The following is a 26036-nucleotide window of genomic DNA, read 5'->3' as shown; positions in this document are numbered from 1 at the left end:
AAACAGGCATCAAAATCCAGGAGGCACAGAGAACCCCTCTCAAAATCAATAATAATAGGTCAACACCCCAACATCTAATAGTAAAACTTACGAGTCTCAGAGACAAAGAGAAAATCCTGAAAGCAGCTCGGGAGAAGAGATATGTAATCTACAATGGTAGAAATATTACATTGGCAACAGACCTATCCACAGAGACCTGGCAGGCCAGAAAGGACTGGCAAGATATCTTCAGAGCCCTAAACGAGAAAAATATGCAGCCAAGAATACTATATCCAGCTAGGCTCTCATTGAAAATAGAAGGAGAGATAAAAAGCTTCCAGGACAAACAAAAACTAAAGGAATTTGCAAACACGAACCAGCCCTCCAAGAAATATTGAAAGGGGTCCTCTAAGCAAAGAGAGAGCCTAAAAGCAGCATAAATCAGAAAGGAACACAGACAATATACAGTAACAGTCACCTACAGGCAATACAATGGCACTAAATTCATCCCTTTCAATAGTTACCCTGAATGTAAATGGGCTCAATGCCCCAATCAAAAGACACAGGTTATCACATTGGATTAAAAACAAGACCCATCCATATGCTGTCTGCAGAGGACTCATTTGAGACCCAAAGACACTCCTAGATTGAAAGTGAGGGGGTGGAAAACCATTTACCATGCTAATGGACACCAAAAGAAAGCTGGGGTGGCAATCCTTATATCAGACAAATTAGATTTTAAAACAAAGACTGTAATAAGAGATGAAGAAGGACACTATATCCTACTTAAAGGGTCTATCCAACAAGAAGATCTAACAATTGTAAATATCTATGCCCCTAACATGAGAGCAGCCAATTATATAAGGCAATTAATAACAAAAGCGAAGGAACACATTGACAACAATACAATAAGAGTGGGGGACGTTAACACCCCCCTGAATGAAATGGACAGATCATCTAAGCAAAAGATCAACAAGGAAATAAAGACTTTAAATGACACACTGGACCAAATGGACTTATTCAGAACATTCCATCCCAAAGCAACGGAATACACATTCTTCTCTAGTGCCCATGGGACATTCTCCAGAACTGATCACATCCTAGGTCACATATAGGTCTCCACCGGTACCAAAAGATTGGAATCATTCCCTGCATATTTTCAGACCACAATGCTTTGCAACTAGAACTCAATCACAAGAGGAAAGTCGGAAAGAACTCAAATACATGGAGGCTAAAGAGCATCCTACTAAAGAATGAATGGGTCAACCAGGAAATTAAAGAAGAATTAAAAAAATTCATGGAAACCAATGAAAATGAAAACACAACTGTTCAAAATCTTTGGGATACAGCAAAGGCAGTCCTGAGAGGAACGTATATAGCAATACAAGCCTTTCTCAAGAAACAAGAAAGGTCTCATATACACAACCTAACCCTACACCTAAAGGAGCTAGAGAAAGAACAGCAAAGAAAGCCTAAACCCAGCAGGAGAGGAGAAATAATAAAGATCAGAGCAGAAGTCAATGAACTAGAAACCAAAAGAACAGTAGAACAGATCAACGAAATTAGGAGCTGGTTCTTTGAAAGAATTAACAAGATTGATAAACCCCTGGCCAGACTGATCAAAAAGAAAAGAGAAATGACCCAAATCAACAAAATCATGAATGAAGAGGAGAGATGACAACCAACACCAAAGAAATACGAACAATTATAATAACATATTATGAGCAACCCTATGGCAGCAAATTAGACAACCTGGAAGAAATGGGTGCATTCCTAGAGATGTATCAACTACCAAAATTGAACCAGGAAGAAATAGAAAACCTGAACAGACCTATAACCACTAAGGAAATGGAAGCAGTTATCAAAAATCTCCCAAGAAACAAAGCCCAGGGCCAGATGGCTTCCCAGGGGAATTCTACCAAACATTTAAAGAAGAATTAATACCTATTCTCCTGAAACTGTTCCAAAAAATAGAAATGGAAGGAAAACTTCCAAAATCATTTTATGAGGCCACCATTACCTTGATCCCCAAACCAGACAAAGACCCCATCAAAAAGGAGAATTACAGACCAATATCCTTGATGAACATGGATGCAAAAATTCTCACCAAAATACTAGCCAATATGATCCAACAGTCCATTAAAAGGATTATTCACCATGACCAAGTGGGATTTATCCCTGGGCTGCAAGGATGGTTCAACATCTGCAAATCAATCAACGTGATACATTAACAAAAGAAAGCACAAGAATCATATGATCCTCGCAATAGATGCAGAAAAAGCATTTGACAAAGTACAGCATCCTTTCTTGATCAAAACTCTTCAGAGTATAGGGATAGAGGGTACATACCTCAATTATCATAAAAGCCATCTATGAAAAACCTACAGCAAATATCATTCTCAATGGGGAAAAGCTGAGAGCTTTTCCCCTAAGGTCAGGAACGCGGCAGGGATGTCCACTCTCACCACTGCTATTCAACATAGTATTAGAAGTCCTAGCCACAGCAATCCGACAACAAAAAGAAATCAAAGGCATCCAAATCGGCAAAGAGGAAGTCAAACTCTCACTCTTTGCAGATGATATGATACTGTATGTGGAAAACCCAAAAGTCTCCACCCCAAAACTACTAGAACTCATACAGGAATTCAGTCACGTGGCAGGCTATAAAATCAATGCACGGAAATCAGTGGCATTCCTATACACCAACAACAAGACAGAAGAGAGACAAATCAAGGAGTCGATCCCATTTACAATTGCACCCAAAACCATAAGATACCTAGGAATAAATCTAACCAAAGAGGCAAAGGATCTGTAGTCAGAAAACTATAAAATACTCAGGAAAGAAATTGAAGAAGACACAAAGAAATGGAAAAACTTTCCATGCTCATGGATTGGGAGAACCAACATTGTGAAGATGTCCATACTACCTAGAGCAATCTACACATTCAATGCAATCCCCATCAAAATACCATCCACTTTTTTCAACGAAATGGAACAAATAATCCTAAAATTTGTATGGAACCAGAAGAGACCCCAAATAGCCAGAGGAATATTGAAAAAGAAAAGAAAGCTGGCGGCATCACAATTCCGGACTTCCAGCTCTATTACAAAGCTGTCATCATCAAGACAGTATGGTACTGGCACAAACACAGACACATAGATCAATGGAACAGAATCGAGAGCCCAGAAATGGACCCTCAACTCTATGGTCAACTCATCTTTGACAAAGCAGGAAAGATTGTCCACTGGAAAAAAGACAGTCTCTTCAACAAATGGTGTTGGGAAAATTAGCCACATGCAGAAGAATGAAACTGGACCATTTCCTTACACCACACACAAAAATAGACTCCAAATGGTTGAAAGACCTAAACATGATACAGAAGTCCATCAAAATCCTAAAGGAGAACACAGGCAGCAACCTCTTCGACCTCAGCCGCAGCAACTTCTTCCTAGAAACATCGCCAAAGGCAAGGGAAGCAAGGGCAAAAATGAACTACTGGGACTTCATCAAGATAAAAACCTTTGCACAGCAAAGGAAACAGTCCACAAAACCAAAAGACAACCAACAGGATGGGAGAAAATATTTGCAAATGACATATCAGATAAAGGGCTAGTATCCAAAATCTATAAAGAACTTACCAAACTCAACACCCAAAGAACAAATAATCCAGTCAAGTTATGGGCAGAAGACACGAACAGAGATTTTTCCAAAGAAGACATCCAAATGGCCAACAGACACGTGAAAAAGTGCTCAACATCGCTCAGCATCAGGGAAATCCAAATCAAAACCTCAATGAGATACCACCTCACACCAGTCAGAATGGCTAAAATTAACAAATCAGGAAACGACAGATGTTGGCGGGGATGCGGAGAAAGGGGAACCCTCTTACACTGTTGGTGGGAATGCAAGCTGGTGCAACCCCTCTGGAAAACAGTATGGAGGTCCCTCAAACAGTTGAAAATAGAGCTACCATACGATCCAGCAATTGTACTACTGGGTATTTACCTGAAAGATACAAATGTAGGGATCCGAAGGGGTACGTGCACCCCAATGTTTATAGCAGCAATGTCTACAATAGTCAAACTGTGGAAAGAGCCAAGATGTCCATCGACAGATGAATGGATAAAGAAGAGGTGGTATATATACACAATGGAATATTATGCAGCCATCAAAAAGAATGAGATCTTGCCATATGCAACGACATGGATGGAACTGGAGGGTGTTATGCTAAGTGAAATAAGTCAATCAGAGAAAGACATGTATCATATGACCTCACTGATAGGAGGAATTCTTAATCTCAGGAATCAAACTGAGGGTTGCTGGAGTGGGTGGGCGGTGGGAGGGATGGGGTGGCTGGGTGATAGACATTGGGGAGGGTGTGTGCTATGGTGAGTGCTGTGAATTGTGCAAGACTGGTGAATCACAGATCTGTACCTCTGAAACAAATAATGCAACATATGTTAATAAAAAAAGAAGAAAATAGCAGGAGGGGAAGAATGAAGGGGAATAAGTCAGAGGGGGAGACGAACCATGAGAGACGATGGACTCTGAAAAACAAACTGAGGGTTCTAGAGGGGAGGGGGGTGGGGGGATGGGTTAGCCTGGTGATGGGTATTAAAGAGGGCACATTCTGCATGGAGCACTGGGTGTTATGCACAAACAATGGAACACTACATCAAAAACTAATGATGTAATGTATGGTGATTAACATAACAATAAAAAATTTAAAAATAAAGAAAGAAAGAAAATCTTAAAAAAATAAATAAATCTAAAAGAGACACGGCTTCAAGGGACACAGAGAGAGCTGTGGGGCCACACTCAAACACTGATGTCTCCCTGGCTCCCACCGCAACATTGTCCATGCATCTTCAATCCACAGATGCCGCCATGAGTCTGATGAAAAAACACTACCAATTTACCCAGCAATATCCTTTTCAGCGTAAACAAGGAAGGTAAAAGAATGTTAAGGTAAAAGAATGTTAAGGTCTAACTAGGTTTTAGTGCATTATATCCTTTGTTTGCATCATAAAAGGATAGCAATACTTGTCATGAAAATAGTACAGGAAATGAGCAACACCCAGGCCGACTCGTTATCAGATTGAATGAAGCAGTGACTACGAAGAGCTTCAGCCCCACCATCTTCCATCAACGACCGCATCATGAGATCAGTACAATACCATCTCAAATTTGATAATGGAAGCCAAAGGGACCCCATCAGTCTAGCATTAATCACAAATTTTGTCTAACATTGGCCATTTTCTTGGAACTTTCCAGTGATATAGTAATTCTAGTAACATAAGGCTTGGCCTCACTTTACAAAAATAAGTCATCAACTTTCAAAGATCATTATTCAAGGATGAATTTCGATACAAGTAACTCCCATTAGTAAAATCCTCCAAAAGGAAGATGTGAAAGGCAAAGGAGAAATTGCAGAATTCTGAGAAATTTTCAAACATCTAAAGTATTATTCTTCTATTGGAGTGAATAAAAGAATTCCTATTTATTGGAGTCATTAAACCATGCATGGAGATGGAGTAGTAACAGAGCTAACAAAGACCCAGGGAAGTCAACAACACAGAAAAATGGACTTGCAACTTGTTTGTCTTGATATGTGGGGTGGACTAGTATTGTCTAGGACCTCAGAAGATGGTGGAATCCATGATATGAAGTGCTACACAAATCAACTTGTACACCAGAAGGCAAGAGGGAAACACCAGGCATGAGTCCTACTGATACCAGAGTCATCTTGTCACACTGGAAATTCACTAAGCAGAAAACATGCCAAGGTAATGATATCAATGACATTTCACTGAACCCATCCTGTGTGTCAAGTACTGTTCTAAACACCTTGTTCTAAATGCTAAACAATGACAGTGTCCACGAAGCAGCTCTATTATTCTCATTTTATCTGGATGACACAGAGGGGCAGCAAGGACCAAAGTCACACAGTCAGTGAGGGATCATCCTAGAGGCCATTGTTTTGGAACCCATGACTCCCATTTTAAATAACACAGGGGCTCAGAAAATGCACATTAAATAAATGCATGTGAAATTTTAGCCACCAACAAAATGAAGCTGGTGTTCAGAGAGAGAGTAAATTAAGGAGAGACCAAAGACTTCTGTAAAAAGTCAGAGTTGCAAAGAGCGTGGACAATTGCAAAGAACAGCCATTAACAAATGGAAACCTGATTGTATGTAAATTGTAGGGAAGAATGCTAACATATTTGCCTAAAATAAATTACCATTGTGTAGTGTGTGTGTGTGTGTGTGTGTGCGTGCGTGTAAAGGGTATAGTCCAGGTGGTTTCATAGTAGGTTGCATGAGAAAATGATTGATTAATTCTCTGAGGCTCATACTCATGTTGGTTCACTCCTAATAATAAGACATCGTGTGGTTTTACAAACAGATTTTTATCTGCATATATATATTTGTTTGTTTACAGCATTTTCTGTTACCACTATGCGTGGTGGTGTCATTTTAATAGAATCTCAAGCGGGGTTCCTGAGTTAAGCTGGAGACAATCCTTCCTGGGCTTTCGACTGGTCATTGTCAATTCCCTGGGGTTGGAACCAAATGAACACACCATCACTAAATTAACCATGGCTTCACTTGCCATTGGCAGGTCATGATTCAGCATGGTGTTGGTAATTTCTCTCTCTCCTTTCCTCTGATGCTGATAAGAGATTTGCAGAGAAAAGAAAAATGGCCAGATACAGATCTGACAGAATTAATTAAACGGCACCAAGAGCAGGCTTCTTTTTAGGGATGTGCCTGACTCTCATTCTTATATCCATCTCGCGTTTCGTAACACGTACCGTGTGCCCCGTTGTGCATTGGGCCCTGCAGCTGCAGACATGAATCAGACGCTGCCCTTAGCCTGAAAAACACCAGGTTTGGCGACAGAAGACGGTCACATAAATGCATGATGAATAAAAGCAACGAGCTGAGTTCAGTGATTGAAACTTAAAGCTGCAGTCCATTCTGGGAGCGTCGCAGAAGAGATTCCGCCCAGCTCGAGGGGGTTAAAAATGGACTTCCTGAGGAAGTGAATGGAGTAGCACTCTTGAAGGATTTTCCACGCTGGCTGAAGACGGAGGAGGCATGGGTAATCCGAAACAGCAGTTGCACATAAAATAAGATTTGTGTTTTCAAATATCGGGCATTTAATGTCATATTATTTTACCCTCTCAATAATTTCAGAATCATTTTTCCCCCTCAACTTACATTAAGATTAGTCGATGCAGGGCAGGATCCCACACCAAAGGAAGGCAGGGTGCCTGCAGGACATCCACCAGGGTCACAGCCACAACTGGAACTGCACGTCCAGATGTTCTCCTTTGGGGGATCTGCGTAAGAATGCTGTGTTACAATAACCTCACGCTGGCAGAGGCACCCGGAGGTCAGAGGGTGGAAAGGCTTTTTCAGAACTGGAGCATCATCATGACTCCATTGCCCACAAAGAAAGTAAAACTAATTATTCTGAACCACGTTTATGCTTCGCTTGTGCTATTTTGCCCCGAGTGCTGGTGTGCGGCAATGGCTGTCCCACGAGGTGCCTCGTGGCTGCCTCAGGGAGCCCCGCCCTACTGTCCTTGAACCCAGAGCACATCTCAGGGACTTGTCGTTCTTGATACTCATGTCTGTAGAAGCCACACCTGCTTGGATGGGAAGAGATGGTGGGCAGGTGGGAAGGAAGGATTTTAGAAATGAGTAGGTAAGCCCCACTAGGCTTAAAAATGTTTCATCTATAGTAAGTGATTCCAGTCCATAAATGATAAAGCCCGAGTTCCAATTTCACCTGCTGTGCTTGTCATGTGTTAATTGGGTATCATCTGATACAGTAATTCTCACTTTCCTAATCCAGACCTGCTCCTACATGCAATCTCCCGGTGCCCTTGAAGCACACAGCCTAATAAATCAGCACAATTCAGTGGCAAGAAGAAAAACCAAATATGCATGGTATGGAAAGCAGGTCAGAAAAAAAGCTAATGCTATCAGTCCTGAGCAGCCTCACACCACAGCCCCGACGCACGTGTCCTCGCCAGCCAAATGTTTCCAGCGAATGGAAAGGCAAGCTCCCTCTCCCCAGCTCTCCCTGAAGACAGCAGCAGGCTCAGGTTTGCCTTCTTGCTTTCCAGCACATGTAACTGAAACACTTGAGGGGCGCCTGGGTGGCTCAGTCGGTTGAGCATCGGACTCTTGCTTTGGGCTTAGGACCTGGTCTCAGCTCAGGTCATGGTCTCAGGGTTGTGAGATCAAGCCCAGCATCAGCTGCCTGCTCAGTGCTCTGCCCCGCCCCCCTGCTCACACGCATGCGCACCCGCTCTCTCATTCTCTCTCAAATAAATAAAAAGATCTTTTTAAAAAAATAACTGAAAGAGTTGTGACCTGAAGATCCATTTACAATATTTTAAAAATTGCTTAAAATGTCTATTTATTTACATTGGCTAAGTAGTATACATTTGAGAATATATACTTTTATTCTTTACTTCTTTCTCCTTACTCCCCTCAAACATGCACACACCACACACACAGACCCACACACATGATTTACTTCTCTTCTTTTTAACAGAACAAGGAATGGAATGTGGGGCTTGCTTTTTAAAATGGAATACTATTTTCTTAAACAATATGTGTTTAAAAAAAAAAAAAAAGCCCAAATCCTCATTTGATCTTCTTAAGCTAAGGAAAGTGAGCTCACGAGGTGTTAGCATGATGCATCCATGCGGGTTCATTATCTCATTTACAATAACTCCCTAAATCCCTTTTGGGGATAAGGAGACTGAGGTTGAGGGGAGTTCATTCAAGGGGTAAATAAAAAATTCAGACCCAGTTCAGTTTTATGGCAAAGTCTATGTATTCTCAAATACATAATCCTGCTGCCCAATTGTCATGAAACGTAACTGACGAATTTCACTGAAGGCATTGTATATTTCACAGAAGGAAAGAATTTACTTTTCCCTTAACTGTTAAAGGCTTGAAACTGGCACCTCTCTATTGGACACGAGAGCACCCGAGGTCTGACCTCAGTTACTGCCCTTGGAAGAGAGATCCTGGAGCGCAGCAGGACAACTCTGAATGTCCTCCAGGGCAGGAAGGGCAACCATCTGAAGCTAATCAGATCCCCAGCTACATGGGGTCTCCATGTTGGATGGGCCCCTCTGAGCTGTCTTGGGAAGTAACTAAGCAGGCAGCCCAGTTATAGCCTGCTCCTTGCACCCAGCAGATTTTGGCAGGGCGAAAGACTCTAACATCACCAACTGCTCTGCTTCTCAGTCCTACAGGATATCAACCCATGCTAACCACCTCCAGCAGAGGGAATATCTGCCCAACACCCTTCCCTTTGGAGGTGCTAATCATCCCCAACCCAGCCCCTTGCCAGCACAGGCTGGCACCCACTGTCTTCTTGGCAGAGTCTTTCCTGGATAGAGGAGACATTCATACGAACCAGCTGGCTCCTCGCTCCAGAGTTTTCAAACGTGCATGAACTGAGGAGGACCTTCCCTCTCCAGTGCCAGTGCTGACAAATGGCTGGGAGCTGCCTACAACCACAGTTCAGTCAGAGCGTGAGCCGAAGCTGACACAGCTTCACGGAGAAGACCGAGCCCCTGGGCTCAGCACCCCACTGCCCTTCCGGCCCCACCTTCCTTGTGGTGACTTGAGCCAATACAGTGCCTCTTCTGACTCTTGAGGCTCATACCTCTGCTCTGACCGTTTCCTCTGCTTAGAATACCCTCCTCAAAAGTTTTCTGCCTTCCTACCCACCAAGGTCCTGTCTGGGCTACAAGACCCCACTTTCTTGCCCTGCGCCCCCTCTTCCCAGGGTGCTCTCACTTCTTCCGGGCTTCTGCAGACCTTCCAGACCTTCCTGTAGCCATCAAGTTCATGTAGGACATGGCTGACCCTCCCTGCACAAGTTCTATCATCTTTGAACACTTTGTGCCTAGCCCAGTCCTGGGCTCAGGGAAGGTGCCCAGTATGTTTTTCAATACCAGCTACAGGCCAGCCCCCGGGGAAGCTACAATGAGGACCACACGGTCTCTGTTCTCAGGGGACTGACAACCTGATAAGGAGACGGAAATCAGAACAGATGATCAGGGTGCCAAGTGCCTGAGGTCATCAAAGAATGACTCGCTGGAGGGTGCAGGAGAGACGCAAATGCGACCGAGGCGAAGGGGAGAGGCAGGGCCATGTGGGCTCCTGGAACAAAGGACCTGTGACCTGAGAGAGAAATGAATCTATGAACACGCTTCAGTTTCTATTACAAACAAAACAAAGCACACAGAAGACGAGAGGGGGAGGTATGGTGGGGAATGAAATAAAGACAGAAGGTTGCAAAACTCCCATCTTTAAACACCAAGTCCTCAACCACGCTTCCCGCAACACAGAGGCGTCAACCTCCTGCTCATCGGTGCTCCTCAGGCTACCTGGTGGGCTCTTGAACAGTGCCAATCCCCGATGACCCTGGGCTATGTGGGGACGACACAGACTAGCCGAAGCTCTTGCGGGCTGTGACAATGTCTGAAAGTGAACTGGCTTTTGTTTTTTTCTACATAAAAGCCAGCTAGCAGTCATCGTTGCCAAGTGATCCCTCTGCTTGGGGTGAACAACGTGGGGTCTGATTCTATTCAAGGCCCCAAACGAAGGGCAAGCCTTTCCCAAGCAGTAGACCAGACCTCCCTCCAAGACAGGAGACCAGCACACTCAGCCCGGAGGATCTCAGCATCCCCAGCCTCTCCCCACTGGGCACCGAAAGGGACAAGTAGATGCAGGCGTAGCAATAAGACACCCCAAGAAGACAAAATACCTGTGAATTGAAAATCTAAGATCCTACCTGTAGTTTTCTTGTTGATGTATTTTCTCAACCCTTATACAGAAGTGTGGGGAAAGGCCAGATGGGTCACACTGAGGCACCTAGTCAGATGGGAACGATTTTCCATTTGGGAACAATTTCACAAGAGTATGAGGTTAGCCGGCTATGAGGTTCCTTCCTCCTAGTGACAATCCCCCAACACACACACACACACACACACACACACGTGTGCACACACGCACACAGTGCTCACATCCAGGCACTTGCTGTCACCCCCACGTGGCCCCACGACTAGGCCACACATGACCGGGCACCTGCTGCTTGTGGACCAAGTCCTCAGAGAGGCCAAATGCAAACCAGTGTGCCTCCTTCTCCTTCCACACACGGCCCACGCAGGCATGGGCCATCGAGCCAGCATGTTGAAAAAGCTAACAGAGAAAAAATATGAATAGCTTGCACACCTGCTTAATCGGGACAAACCCATGCCAGGTGGGAAAGACCACACAATATAAAACCTGAATGATTCAAGCCTCAGCACAAAGGGGTGGACAGAGGTTGGACACGCAAGCTAGGGTGTCCGTAGCCTTGTACGTGCAGCACTTACGGTGAGGGACGACAGAGAGGGCAAAGAAGGGGGGCGGCCCTTGGGCGGGGGCTGGGGGGCCGTGGCCATCTGCCCTGCAGAAGGTCCCTGCACAGAATCTGAGGCATCCAAGGATTCTAAATCCATACCTCGTCTCTAACCATTAAGAAGTTGCATTTGCCGGGGTGCCTGGGTGGCTCAGTCGGTTAAGCGACTGCCTTCAGCTCAGGTCATGATCCTGGAGTCCCCGGATCGAGTCCCACATCAGGCTCCCTGCTCAGCAGAGAGTCTGCTTCTCCCTCTGACCCTTCCCCCTCTCATGTGCTCTCTCCCTCTTTCTCATTCTCGCTCTCTCAAATAAACAAAATAAATAAAATCTTTAAAAAAAAAGAAGTTATGTTTGCCAAGGGTATTACTCATGTTTTTAGTTTGTATATATATATTTTAGTTTGTGACTATTTAATTAAGTAACTTTTTAATTGAAATATAGTTGACATACAACGTCCTAGATATAAGTTTCAGGCACACAACACAGTGATTCAACAATTCTGTACATCATGACCCTTGCTGATCCTAGAAGGACTGCCCCTTCCCGGGCTCACCAATTCCTAGAGATAGTCAACACCTTGCCTGAGAGTAAGACTTTGGTATGAAAACTAACCAATCCAGAGCCCACCTCCTTCATCCAGCTCATTCTGGCCATGATCCTCCTGCCCTTATCACCCAGGGCCAGGTACCAGACAACTAGGGGTAGCCCTATGCCCAAGGGCCCCGAAATTATTCAAATCAGCCTGCATGCCCTGCCGCACCTGTTCCTGCCCCCTCACAATAAAGGCTCTTGCCCACGTTTTCTCCTTGATCCCTCTGCCTCCTGACTGAGCCCAGCACTTCCCCATGTGGCCCCCATGATGTGGCATGTCCCTCCCCTTGGGACCTGTGAGCTACAAAGTCTCTTTTCAAGGGCAGTCATCTCCTGATCTGTTGGCCCTGCCATACCTGAGTAATAATAAAACCTATACTTGAACACCCCAACTTAGGACAATAGAACATGCTACATTCAGCCATTGACCGGATGGATTTATGACTCTCAGTATATGTGCCTCGTGCTGTATCTCTGCCCCAGCCCTACAGGTATTGATGATGCACCCGCTCTCACCCACACATGACATTAATTCTATAATGGACAAGGGAAAAGAAAGAGACAAGCCTTATCAGCAATGAACAAGACATTATGAAAGAGCTGAATTTCAGCCTTATCAAAACAGCCTCCAGGGAACAGAATCCTTGCTCTTGCACAGCCCGGACAACAATGTGTGGTAGGAGTCTCCCGGGCGGCCCCGTGCCAGGAGAGGCATCGGGGACGAGGCCAGGTTGGGCGCTCATCACGAGGGTGGTAGGGCCAAGAGTGCCCAGCCCGGCTGTGCTTCTGAGGGTCTGACATGGTGCCCTGAACAGAGGTTTGGCACATCTGGTCGTTGTATTTTCTATTTCCCCTTAGCAGAGAAGGCTGGCTGTGGAATTCTGTGGAAACTATTAGTATTGTCTTCGCCAGGGCTACTCAGCTGGGGCCCCCAGCAGGCAAGCAGCCTGAGATTCCCCACCTTTCTACGATGGCCCTTCTCATGACAGAAAGGCCACAAAACCTTGCTTAACACCCTGTGCTGGCTTCCCTTTGCCCTGGGAACCAAATCTAAACCTCTCCACGAACGCTGCATGGTCAGTCCCCTATCTCCCCACCCACACCTCACCCCCCAGCCCCCGGGCCTGGCCTCACCCTCTTCACACCAGGCTCTTGCCCCTCCCTGCTCCTTGGGCAGAGCTGCTTTTCTTGTCCTTCAGCTTCAGCTTCAATGTTAACTCCTTAGAGGGTGCTTCCCACCCCAATTATTTTCTCTCTGATCCTTGATTGTTGCCTTCACAGGCCTTACAACATCTAGTACTTATTTTATTTATGGGTTCATATCCCTTTCAAGTTTCAGGAGAACAGCTCCCCCACGGTGCGTTCCCCTATGCGTCTGTCAGATTATCTGTTAGCTCTGTTACAACGTGTGTCTGATTTCGCATTCCTGGCATTGCTGCTGAGTCTCACTACTGCTTCATAAAGCAGAGAATGGCACATGGGGAAACACCCTGACCATGAGCACGGGCGGTGGGCATCCTGGCATCCCTGGGGAAAATGAGGGCCAGCTGTGGGCTATGCGTTAGGAGGCATAAGGGGTCACTGGTGCCTTAGAGGCTCAACTCCAGTGGGAACACTCAGCACTACCCAGCTGCAAGGCATCTCCAACTCACACCCTAAGGGTACAGAGCAGCTTGATATAGGAATACATGTGAGAGCAGAAGGTTTTGTGCCAACTCTGAACATGAGAATGGGGACTCGGGACTGTGGGTGACCTGTTCTCATGGGTGCCTAGGTGAGCAGGGCATGTAAGTCAGGGGTCTGCACCCACTGCTAAGGCCAGCATCTTAATCGGCTCCCACCTGCTGTCTGCAGTGGGCATGGCAGAGACAGGGGAACATGTTGGCTGGAAAGCAGACGAAAGAATGTTGAAACTCCCCACTGTGACTCACAGTGCAAGCTGGCCCCTCATTGCAATTGGGAACGTAATGCACCAAATGTTGAGGCTAAATCTCATTTTCTGTCTTTGACTCTGGAAATTGTATTTGGGGTAATGCTAATGTGAAAACTGAGTGTATTAAAACAAAGTATAATAATAACATGGGGCATCCTAACAGCTTACAACAAACATCTTCCTTCATTCCTTCCTCCCTCCCTCCCTCCCTCCCTCTCTCTTTCCCTCCCTCCCTCCCTCTTTCCCCCTCAAACACACCCTAAAGAGCACAAGATCCATGAGAATTTAAAAATAGCCTAACATGGATTTCAAGTAGAGTAAACTAAATGAGTCCAATTTTCTATGCCTTTCATTTTAAATTATGCGCTAAATGTCTAGAAGCATGAGATGTAAGTGAGGATGGGACATTTAAAATCTAATTTTCAAAAATTGGGTCCTAAAGCAGAACAGTGAAAATGCATTTACACATATAATTGTGCCTGCAAATCAATACTGGCAGAACAAGTGCCCTTTTGGCTGGTGAGATCGCCTGGCCTGGGCACACCAAGTCCCAGGAAGCCAATTCACCAGTTTGGTGGGTACGCACGGAGCCCCTGCGAGGTACCAGCTGGTGTGCACTAGGTGCTGAAGTAGACTGCATGCTCCAGCCCATGGCCTCAAGAACCTCAAGAACTAGTGAGGGAATGGCAGGGCTAAAGAGGTCTTTACCACACACTGGGGGAGAGGAGAGAGGCCAAGACGGAAGAACTCGTGAGCACAGGTGCTTCCCACAGTGGAGATGGGTAGAGGTCGGGGAGGTGTCACGGGAGAGGAGAACAGCTAAGCTGAAACCCAAGCGCTGTGCAAGGAACAGGACAGGCAGCGGGGCAGAGTGACCAGGGGCAAGGACCCACTGCGCTGGCTTGGCAGTAAAAGGAGAAAGGGCTCATTGGGGAAACTGAATGTTCAGGCTGGCTGAAGATTCATGAGTGAGGAAGGAGGCAGGGGGTAAGGGGTGTGGCAAGAAAGGAGGGTGGAGAGAGGAAGCAGAGACGTGTCAGGAAGGGCCTCATAAGTCCCTGTGGGAATATGGGTTTCATCCTACAAAGGGGAGCCATTAAGGGTTCTACAGAGGAGCATGACTTGGCAGCTTCCTTGTCCATGAAAACACTCACTTTCTCTTTCTCTGTCTCTCGAATAAGTAAATAAATCTTTTTCTTAAGATTTTATTTATTTAACTGACAGAGAGACAGCGAGAGAGGGAACACAAGCAGGGGGAGTGGGAGGGGGAGCCCGATGTGGGGCTCGATCCCAGGACCCCGGGATCATGACCTGAGCTGAAGGCAGATGCTTAACGACTGAGCCACCCAGGTGCCCATAAATAAATATTAAAAAAAAAAAAAAAGACAATGTGTGTATCAAGGAGGGCTGCCATCTTAAACAGGGTGATTAGGGGAGCCCTCCCTGAGACAGTTCAACAAGGCAATGGAGGTGAGACCACACAAGCAGTAAAACAGAAAGAATCCAGCCTAATGCCAGGTCTCTGGGGTGGTGGATTGGCAATGGAGAACCCCAGACAAAGAAAAGAAAGATTTGCGAGGGAAGAAAATTAGCTCACTCTCTAACAGGTAGGATTAGACATGTCTTTGAGATATCCAAGTAGAGTTGCCCAACTGAAGGTGGTCGTGAGGGGAAGGAATTCAGCAAGGTGGAGAACAGGGATCCGCTGTCCTTTGCATGGTGCTAAAGCTCTGAGAGTAGATAAGACCATTCAGGATGGATGTACTCCTTTCCCACAGCTGCTGCAACAAATCGCTACAAAGTTACCAGCTGAAAGCAACACAAAATGTATTATCTCACAGTTCTGTAGCCAGAAAGTCTAGCACAGCATGGCTCAGCTGGTTCCCGGCTCAGGGCCTCACAGGATGAAATCAAGGTTGTCGGTAGAATCCAGCTCTCTGGGAGTCAGGTCCCCACTTCCTTGCTGGCTGTCAGCCAGGAGTGGTTCTCAGCTCCTAGAGGTTGCCCACATTCCCCAGCTGCTGGCCCCCTCCCTCCCTCCCTCCCTCCCCAAAGCCAGCAGTCACTCTGCTTTTCAAAGCTCTTGTGATTAGCTTGGGGCCTCCTTTTTAATCCAGGATGCTCTCCCCATCTCAAGATCTTGAACCGTAGTCACATCTGCAAAGTCCCGTTGGCCGGGAACATCCCATATTCACCGGTTCTGGGGATTAGGGCGTGAACACCTTGAAGGTCATTACTCTATCTAACACACTGGCCATGTAGCACGAGAAGAAAAGGTGGCTGGGGACAGAATTCCAAGGAACAAAACCTTAGAAAGATGAGCAGAAAAGGAGGAGCCTGCAAAGGTTAACAGTGGGAGAAGGAGCAGGACTCCAGAAGGGTAGAAGCTTTGGAAGCAAATGGAAAGTACACTGTTTCCAAAGTGGTCAGCAGGAGTAGGCACTGCCAAAAGGGCTGGAAAAGATCAGTGGGTCTGGCAAAGAAAGGGTTACTAGTGACCTACAGCTGCCGTCACAGGCACACACTCAGACTTGCCAACCACAGCCTGGACATCCCAGGACCAGCCGGCAGAGCTGCGTGGAGGGGACAAGGTTTCCACGTTGTCCCACTGGCTGGGTGCCAGGACCTCATCCGTCAAATAGACATGAGCCTGGTTCTGAAATAACCAGCCTGACTTTCATCCCACGTGCCCATTCTCCCTCCTGTGGAACAAAATGAGAGCTCCACGTGTGGAGGAGGCAGAGAACGGAGCCCCTTCCCGCACATCTGCGGAGACCGGTCCCCCTGATATGTAGAGGCACTAAATGCAGACAGAAAATCTATTCTCCAATCCCCATAGTTTCCTGGTATTTGTTTTAAGTATTTAAAATGCATTAGGCATGACACCAAAGTGGTTAATAAGTTAATGTCCTAGATATTTAGGAGGAGGCAGGTATAAAATTATTGGCTTAAAATGATCCCAGTGAAACCATTTCTTCTGACAAGATCATAAAATGCACTTTCCCAGCGAGTCATATGTAACTGGCTCACGTCTATAATAAAATGGGGATTCAGGTTTCAGGGGGAGGCGGGACCTGCTAGGCGGTGGATTAAAGGGTAATTTTCATCTCATGGGCCGTGCAGTTGAGGGGTCATGGTATCTTCTTCCCAATACTCTTCCTGTCATCCGCCTCAGAGACAAGTGAGCAGTCTCTCCTTATCACAGGCCATGTTATGAATATGTGAGTTGGACGGTGACCCCTCTGATCAAAATGGAAAAGAAAAAAAATGGGAAGGCTAAGCTTTATTTTTGATTTTACAGATAACCTCAGGAAGTCCCTGTCACCACCTCAGAATCCCATTAGGCTTTTAACAGAGAGTTAGTTCTAAGGGATTGTGAAAATGGATTCGTTTTGTTTAAATATCAGAAGGTAACGCGGGTGGAACTCCTGTTTGGCTTGTTCTCTGCGACAGGTGTGGAGATCCAGAGCCATAAAGGCGAGTGGCCTCGGTCCCCGGTCCCAACACAGCTGCCGAATGTTTTGAGACAGGTTTTGTCAGCCTTCGTGTGATTCCAGGCCTTGGGGGTTTCTAGACTGTACCATTTGCACCGTGCATGTCTTTTTGTCACCTGCCTTCCAACAAAGAAAACAGGGGAAAAGTCCCTGAAAATGAAAAATGCAATGCTGTCATCACACTGCCGTCTATGGCACGGCGGGAGGGGGTACGGAAGGACAAGACTGACCCCACAGAGTCTCATTTGGCCCCGTGGGGCCCAGAAACGTGTTGCTGGACTCCTGGACAGAGCGAGCAGCTCGCCCCTTGGCGGCATCTGCACCTCCACGCCCTCTCAGCTTGGGGGCCTGGGGAGGTAGACAACAGCCTAAGGATCTTGCTCCAGGGCTGGAACAGCCGGAACCGGGGCTGGTGGGGCCGAACTCCGGGAGAACACAGGCAGGGAGGGGGACAGCAGCTAGTCCGTGTGGAGGGAGTGCAGTGGAGAGGGGCTGGGCGGGGAGCCCAAGATGATGCTCATAGCTTCCAGACACGCAACTAGGGGTGCTCTCTGTGACTGTTTACACAATCCTGGAAGATGATACTTCATTATGAATTCTATTATTATTATTATATATTATTCCATTAAGTGTTGTATATCGTACACTCATACGCACTCAAATTAGTGAAAAGACCCATATATATATATATACACACACACACACACACACAACTTTGTATACTGCATTTTATGGGCAATTTAAGAGATGTCCAAAGGGCAATTTTATATTTTTTATTTTTATTTTTTTTAAGATTTATTTATTTATTTGACAGAGAGAGACACAGTGAGGGAGGGAACACAAGCAGGGGGAGTGGGAGAGGGAGAGGCAGGCTTCCCGCAGAGCAGGGAGCCCGATGCGGGGCTCGATCCCAGGACCCTGGGATCATGACCTGAGCTGAAGGCAGACGCTTAACGACTGAGCCACCCAGGCGCCCCAAAGGGCAATTTTTAAAAATGCTTAATTTTCACCTTAAACTTTACCTTTAGAACCCAAGCCCTACATAAAGTAAAAGTCCCTCTACTTCCCAAACCGCCTCTCCATGGCTGCCCCGTTAACACCAGGATTATATGGGCATGCAAGTTGTTTTTAAAGGTGTTTTCATGAACTTTCCTCATAAAAGGCGTTATACTCATTCTGTTCTCTGAAATCAGCTACTGTTGAGCAATGCTATATTGCGTGTGAAGAACAATATGTGCATTTGTAAGACATTCCCAACCTTCATCTAAACTTCCCTGCTTTAGAAAATTCAGGATCTGAATTTTGAGAACCACTTTAATAAAATTTAGTGCTTCCCCCTTCCTTTTGTGGATTTATTTCCTTTGTGTTCATGAGGTTGTTAAAGAAAATCTGTGTTAAAAAAAGAGGGGGGGCCCACCCAGCATTGTTCCCAAGTGGCATGGCTTCCCCTGGTCCATGCCACTTGCATACTAAACCCTCAGGTCGTGCTACGGTCCCCTGAGGCTCGGCTCAGCACTCCCCATAAAGTCCAGAGAACAGACTGGATCATCCTGCTGTATTAAGACATCCTGAACTCTCTTTAACACAATCCTTCCTTGTCCCATTTTGGCAAGAGCTTCCTCTGAATGTGAGTACACAAGGGCTGTGTCATTTATCTCTCTGGCTCAGACCCAACCACAAGTTAATCCCTGCAGGCTGTTCAAACAAGAGCAGGAGCCTCCAAGATAAACCCCTTCCTCGGGTTTCAACAAACCTCTCTCTAAATCAACTCTGATGAAAGCAGCACATCTCGGGGTAAGCTCTGCACCTCACATGGGGGAGGCGTGGGGACCCCCTTCACTGCCAGGAAGGAGATCACCTGCTCAGAAGTAGAAGTCAAACTTCAATTATGAACTTAACAACTTCCCATCTGATCAACTACACATCTTCTGTAATTTCGTCAGACAGGTCATTCACCTTATGATTGATTTAGCAGCTTTTCATCCAATTGGGTAACAGTCCATAAAATGCACATCTTCCAGCTAAAAGCAGTGTACATTTAAGAAAAATCAACACTAAAAAATTTGGCCTCATACGTTTAATATTTCTACGGGGATTTTTGTTCCTTAAAAAAAAAAAAATCCCCTTTATCTTTCATTTATCTGTGCTAAGCAGTGCCCACTAAAACTCAGCACGGACGTGCTAAGTGCACCCGTGCCCGACTATATAGACCAGAAGACCCTGTCTCCGGTAGCACAGCTTGCAGGCGATGGGTACACACACTGAAAACCACTGCCAGAAAACAGAATGCTGAGTGGCTAGACTTCCACCACGATTTTAAAGTAGCAAGGTAGAATTAGAGGCTGGGTCAAGGAGAGGAGGGGGATGGAGAGAGAAATGGCGTCTGCAGACCAGAGAGTGTGCATAACTGATGCTGGGTGGCCCTCACAGCTACTGCCGTACACTGTTGTTCCTCCTTTCTCTCTCATTCTCCCATTTGCTTTGCGGTCTCTTTCCTCCACTCTTTCCTTCCAGAGTACCATGGGATAAACCTCAGCCACGTTGAAAGTTGACAAGGCAGGTTGACCTTGGCTTCCCTGCCTTCCACCTCCTTGTCTGGGGTCATTTCCAACCACTGGAGCTTTGTGGGGTCTGGGCTATGGGGTGGCTCTTCCAAATGGTGCACATCCCATGGCAGGTTCTCGGTGACCCACACTCACTCAGATTTTGAGAGGGTGGGAGGCTGGGCCATGGAGGCTGGCCATTGAGGGAACTACTGGATTTTGTCCCCAGATTTTGGGTTGTAACTATATCCCTACTTAATTTAGGACACTGAGTCTTCCCCACTGTCTTAGTCTGTTTGGGCCACTGTAACAAAAATACCATCGTTGGGATGGTTCATGAACAACAGAAATTTGTTTCTCACGGTTCTGGAGCCTGGGAAGTCTAAGAGCAAGGTGCTATAGTTTGATGGCTGGTGAGAGTCTGCTTCCTGGTCTTTTCACTGTGTCCTCACATGGTGGAAGGGGCAAGAGACTTCTTTGGGGTCTCTTTTATAAAGTCACTAATACCAATCACGAGGGCTCCACACATATGATCTAATCACCTCCCGATAAACACCATCACAGTGAGCATTAGGATTTAACATGTGAATTTTAGAGGGACACAAGCATTCAGCCTCTAACACCCATCAATAATATGCTTGATAAAAATAGATTTAATTTTAAAGGAAGCCAGGTGAAAATGAGATTAGAGAATTTTTTTCTGGACGTTCATGAATTACTTTATGAAAATCCGAGATATAAGACAATGGCACAAAACTAGCTGTAAGAATGAATGTTTTAAGATGTAACTGGTGTGCCATAATCAAAATGACAGACCCAGAATTGTGTGGGAGGTGGCAATAAATGGCTGGGTGATTTATTTCGTGCAGGATCATTTTTAGGATCATTACCATAGCTACTTACTTGTGTTTGCTTTCCAAGCAAGAACCCAAAGCTCTTCTTATAACTGAAATATAGTAGAGGATAAATGGTTAAGAGCAAGCCTGTGGATTCAGGCTAACCTGGGTTAGCTCTGCAACTTGGCAGCTCAGTCAATTTGGGCAAGCTAATTAGTGTCTTCTCTACACATCATTTCCTCAGCTGACAATTGGAACAATACTTGTACTTCCTTCCTAAGGTGGCCGTAAGGAATCAAGGAAATAATGGATACTCAATAACTCTTACCTTTTTTCCTTTCCTGCTTTTGCTATCACCATCAGTTTCACCATCAACATCATGATGGTGCTGTTGGGGTGGCACAGGGATGTTCCCTTCCATTTCACATATCATTACTTTTGGTTTTTCTTCTTGTCCAGTTTTATTAAGAAACCATTGACATACATCCCTGTCTAAGTGATGTACCGCATGATGGTTTGATTTACACACGTTGTAAAGTGATGATCACAATGGGTTCAGTTAATGACCAACAACTTTTTTAAAAAGAAAAGAAAATTCTGCTTGTGATGAAAATTCTTAGGATCTACTCTCTTAACAAGTTTACTATGCGTCGCAGAGCAACGTGATCTAGTCGTCATGGGGCACATTATAGCCCTAGTGCTTACTTATCTTTATAACTGGAAGTTTGTACCTCTTGAACCCCTTCCCCCAATTTCCCCACCCCTCACCGCCCTGCCTCTGCTAACCACAAACCTGACTTCTTTTTCTATGAGTTTAAGGTCATTTTTTTTTATTAGATTCCACATATAAGTGAGATTATACAGTATTTGTCTTTCTCTGTCTGACTTATTTCACTTAGCATAATGCCCTCAAGGTCTGCCCATGTTGTCACAAATGGCAGAATTTCTTCATTTTTTTGTGGCTGAATAACATTCCCATGTGAAAAGTGAAATAACTTCTTTATTTATTCATCCATTGATGGGCACTTAGGTTGTTTCCATTTCTCAGCTATTGTAAATAATGCTGCCATGAACACGGGGGTGGGGGTACAAATATCTTTTCAAGTTACTGTTTTCATTTCTTTTGGATGTATTCCCAGAAGTGGAATTACTGGATCATATGGTATTGTTATTTTTAATTTTTGGAGGAGCTTCCATACTGTTTTCCACAGTGGCTGCACCAGTTTGCATTCCCACCAGCTGCGCACGAGGCTTCTCTCGTCTCCACACGCTCACCAGCATTTGCGATCTCTTGTCTTTTGGATATGGCCATTCTGACAAGCCCGAAGGTGATACCTCATTGTAGTCTTAATATGCATTTCCGTAATGATTAATAATGTTGAGCATCTTTTCAGGTATCGATTGGCCATTCATATGGAAAATGTCTACTTAGGTCCTTCTTTGGAAAAATGTCTATTTAGGTCCTTCACCCATTTTTAAGTTGGATTATTTGCTTTTTTGCTATTGAATTTTATGACTTCTTCATGTATTTTGGATATTAACCCCGTATCAGATGTGTGGTTTGCAAATATTTTTCCCCATTCTGTAGAGTGTCTTTCACTTTGTTGATTTTTTTTCTGTGCAGAAGCCTTTTAGTTTGATGTAGGTCCACTTGTTTATTTTTTATTTTGTTGCTAGTGCTTTAAACGTGGTTTCCTAAAAATCATTACCAAGACCCACGTCAAGGAGCTTTATGCCTACATTTTCTTCTAGGAGTTTCATGGTGTCAGGTCTTACATTTAAGTCTTTGACTCAGTTTCAGTTAATTTTTAGGAGCGGTATAGGAGAGAGATCAAGTTTCATTCTTTTACATATGAATAGGCAGTTTTCCCAGCACTGTTTATTGAAGAGACTGTCTTTTCCCCATGGAGTATTCTTAGCTGCCTTGTCAAATATTAGTTAACATATAAGCTTGGCTTTATTTCTGGGCTCTCTATTCTATTCCATTATCTATCTATCTCTTTTTATGCCTGTACCATACTGTTTTGGTTACTGTAATTTTTATAGCATAGCTTGAAATCAGGCATTGTGATGTCTCCTGGTCTGTTCTTCTGTCTCAGGACTTCTTTAGCTATTCAGGTTCCACATAAATTGTAGGAGTCTTTTTTCTTTTTTTTTTTCTTTACTTCTATAAAAATGCCATTGAGGCCTTGACAGAATTGCATTGAATCTATAGGTGGTTTTTAGTAGCACTGACATTTTAACAATATTAATTTTTCCAATCCATGAACACAGGCTATCTTTCCATTTTTTAGATCTTCTCTGATTTCTTTCATCAGTGTCTCATAGTTCTCAGGGTAGAGATCTTTTACCTCCTTGGCTACCTAAGTTTTTTATTGTTTTGATGCTATTGTAAATCAGATCAATTTTTTATCTTTTTCAGAAAATTTGCTGCTAGTGTATAGAAATGCTACTGATTTTTATATGTTACTTTTGTATTCTGCAACTTGACTGAATTCATTGATTGGTTCTAACAGTGTTTTGGTTGAGTCTTTGAAGTATTTTGTACATAAAAATCATATCATCTGCAAATAGATACAATTTTACTTCTTCCTTTCCAATTCTGACGCCTTTTATTTCTTTTTCTTACCTGATGGCTCTGGCTAGAAATTCCAGTACTATTTTCAATAGGAGTGGTGAGAGTGGGCACCCCTATTTTATTCTTGATCTTACAGAAATAATTGTCCATCTTTCACCATTGAGTATAATGTTGGCTATGGGCTTGCCATATATAACCTTTGTTACATTTAGATATGTTTCTATGACTAATTTGTTAAGAGTTTCTTTGGTGAATGATTGTTGAATTTTGTTGACTGCTTTGTCTGTGTCTACTGAGATGATCATATGATTCTTTCTTTTACTCTATTAATATGATGGAACACATTGATGTGCATATGTTAAACCACCCTTGCATCCCAGGGATAAGTCCCACTTGTTCATGGTGAATGATCCTTTTAATGTGCTGCTGAATTCAGTCTGCTAGTATTTTGTTGAGAAGCATTTTTCTAATATGAGTATAAATGGAGCTTAATTTATACAGCAGCTTTACAACTTGATCAGTGCTCTCCAGAGTTGAGAATCAGAAGCATAATAGGATTTCTCACAAGTTGTGAGAAGAACAAAAATTTTGAATTATAGTGTATTAATGCCAGATAGACGTCCAATACATCCAGGAGAGATAAATTATTCTTCATTTCCGAATTATTTCTAGCCTCAGTCACCCATTGGGCTTAGAATACTGAACAGACATGACACCAGCTCCTGGGGAGGCAACGGGGCACAGTAGAAAGAAGACAGCTACATGTTTCATAATTCCAAAAGCACTGTGCACATGAACTATAATAGGAATGGTGTCCTTGGGTTTGGCAGTGCCACTGAGGTTCAGCGAAAGAGCAGTCTTTGAGGTCAGATAAAACGAATTCAAGCCCAGCCCCAGATATGAACACAGGCATGTTACCGAACTAACTTCAGATCCACTTCCTAACATGTAAGTGAGAAAGACTATTCCTGTATCTTAGGTTACTGTGAGAATTAGAAATAATAAATATGTAGGGCATGGCATTTGTTCAACAGGTGCTCAACACAGAGCAGCTATTAATATTACCATAACTAATCACTTCTATCATTCTATTAGTTCTAATATTAAATGTGGGACAAACATCTGTCTTAGTCTAGATCAGTAGTTTCCAAGTATTTTTTAAATAATGGTATTTCCTGTAAGCATCTTTCCTCTTACCATTTAATTAGATGGACCTGCCCGATTGTGCAGTGCTAAGAGAAGACAAGAGGCTCAATGTCGTTTGGTAGTCTGGTACATTCCCAGGTCGGGCTACCCCTCTGCATAACTGCAAAGGTGCCATTCTCACGGAATGCCAGGCCCTGGCATTGCCACGGACTTAACAGGCGCTGTGCTTGTAATTTAAGACATTAACACCAGGAGTCGGTGCTGAGCAATAACCACAGGGTACAGATAAGCTGGATGTTCACAGCCAGAAGCAACAGATAATCCAGGTCAATGCTGAAACTGAGCCCTCCAGCAGGTAGGTTAATCAGGAGTCAGTACAGTACAGACATCCCATTGCTCTGGAAATACTTCTTAGCAGACTTTGGTTCATTCATTCACTCACTCATTTACTTACTGAATCAACAAATATTTACCAGCCCTGCCAGGAACTGCGGAGTCAAGTTAAAGTTTTGTAAGCAAATGTTCTCCTGGTTGCTATGTCATCAGCAAGTCCCCAAGGCACCTTCTGTGGATCTGCACCCCAACACAAATGCATCAGGACAGAGAGGAGCTGTTCGGACTCACTCCCTCCTCCACTTGACCCGAGGATGAATCATCTTGAGGAACCCAGGCTGGTTTTGACTTTTCACATGCAATGGACCACCAGGAAATTAGGACCACCTTAACGCAGGCAGGAATGGCCTGGCTCTACTCGGAGCAGCTGAGAACTACCTTCTCCTAGGGATCCTCTGAGAACAAAACACGAGCCCAGGACTCAGGGAAAGTAAGTCTCTGAGGCATAGCCTAGTTTGGGAACTGATATCAGAAGTAGACCCAAAGCAGATAACTAAAGGGGAAGCAACTTGCCCAGCCCTGAGTTTTTCAAGTGAGGGAAAGGTGATGGCTGGCTACTCAAGCCACATGTAGGGAACTCATGTAAATCTGAGTGGTGGCCAGGTTTCTGGACCTCCGCCCAGACTTCTGCTCACCAGTGGACCCCTGAAACCAGACTTGTATCTGGCTTGTGAGCCCCTACTTTTAGTCCCCAAGCCATCAGCACTACATATGACGTCATTCTGTTCTCCTTCTGCCAAACAGCTGTAAGCAAGTTCCCGTGTCCCCTTGGCACCCGCCTGTGTTGGTGGGTGCCTTCTCTTTCAATACCTGGAACACACATTTCCCTGGGGATACGATGTTATAAACGGTGGTTAGGATCTCAGACTAGCCACCAAAACCTGTTTAAGGGCTGAGCAGGCCACATGGGGCAGTGGCTCAGAGCATTGCTCCAGAGGCCCCCTTCCTGGCTCTGGGACTATGGGCAGCAGACTGAACCTCAGGCTCACTGTGGATCAAAGTAATGACAGCAACCTCACACCGCTGTGGTGAAGATCACATGCGTTTACACGTGCAAATTACTTAGAGCCATGCCTGGCACACACAAACCCTCGGAC

The 26036-nt window shown here is 44.8% G+C and overlaps 1 protein-coding gene across 2 annotated transcripts in view; it reads right to left on the bottom strand.

Annotated features, from left to right (window-relative positions):
• Positions 1-26036, bottom strand: part of DISC1 (DISC1 scaffold protein) — a 397155-nt gene that overhangs the window by 98495 nt on the left and 272624 nt on the right. The window lies entirely within an intron of this gene.

The sequence above is a fragment of the Eumetopias jubatus genome, unplaced genomic scaffold, assembly GCF_037043125.1.
Source record: "Eumetopias jubatus isolate StellerSeaLion01/CBP00866 unplaced genomic scaffold, mEumJub1_p1.0 scaffold_17, whole genome shotgun sequence".
Taxonomy (NCBI): Eukaryota; Metazoa; Chordata; class Mammalia; order Carnivora; family Otariidae; genus Eumetopias; species Eumetopias jubatus.
Note: the sequence above shows the minus strand (reverse complement) of the source record. Positions and strands in the feature narration are given on the sequence as shown.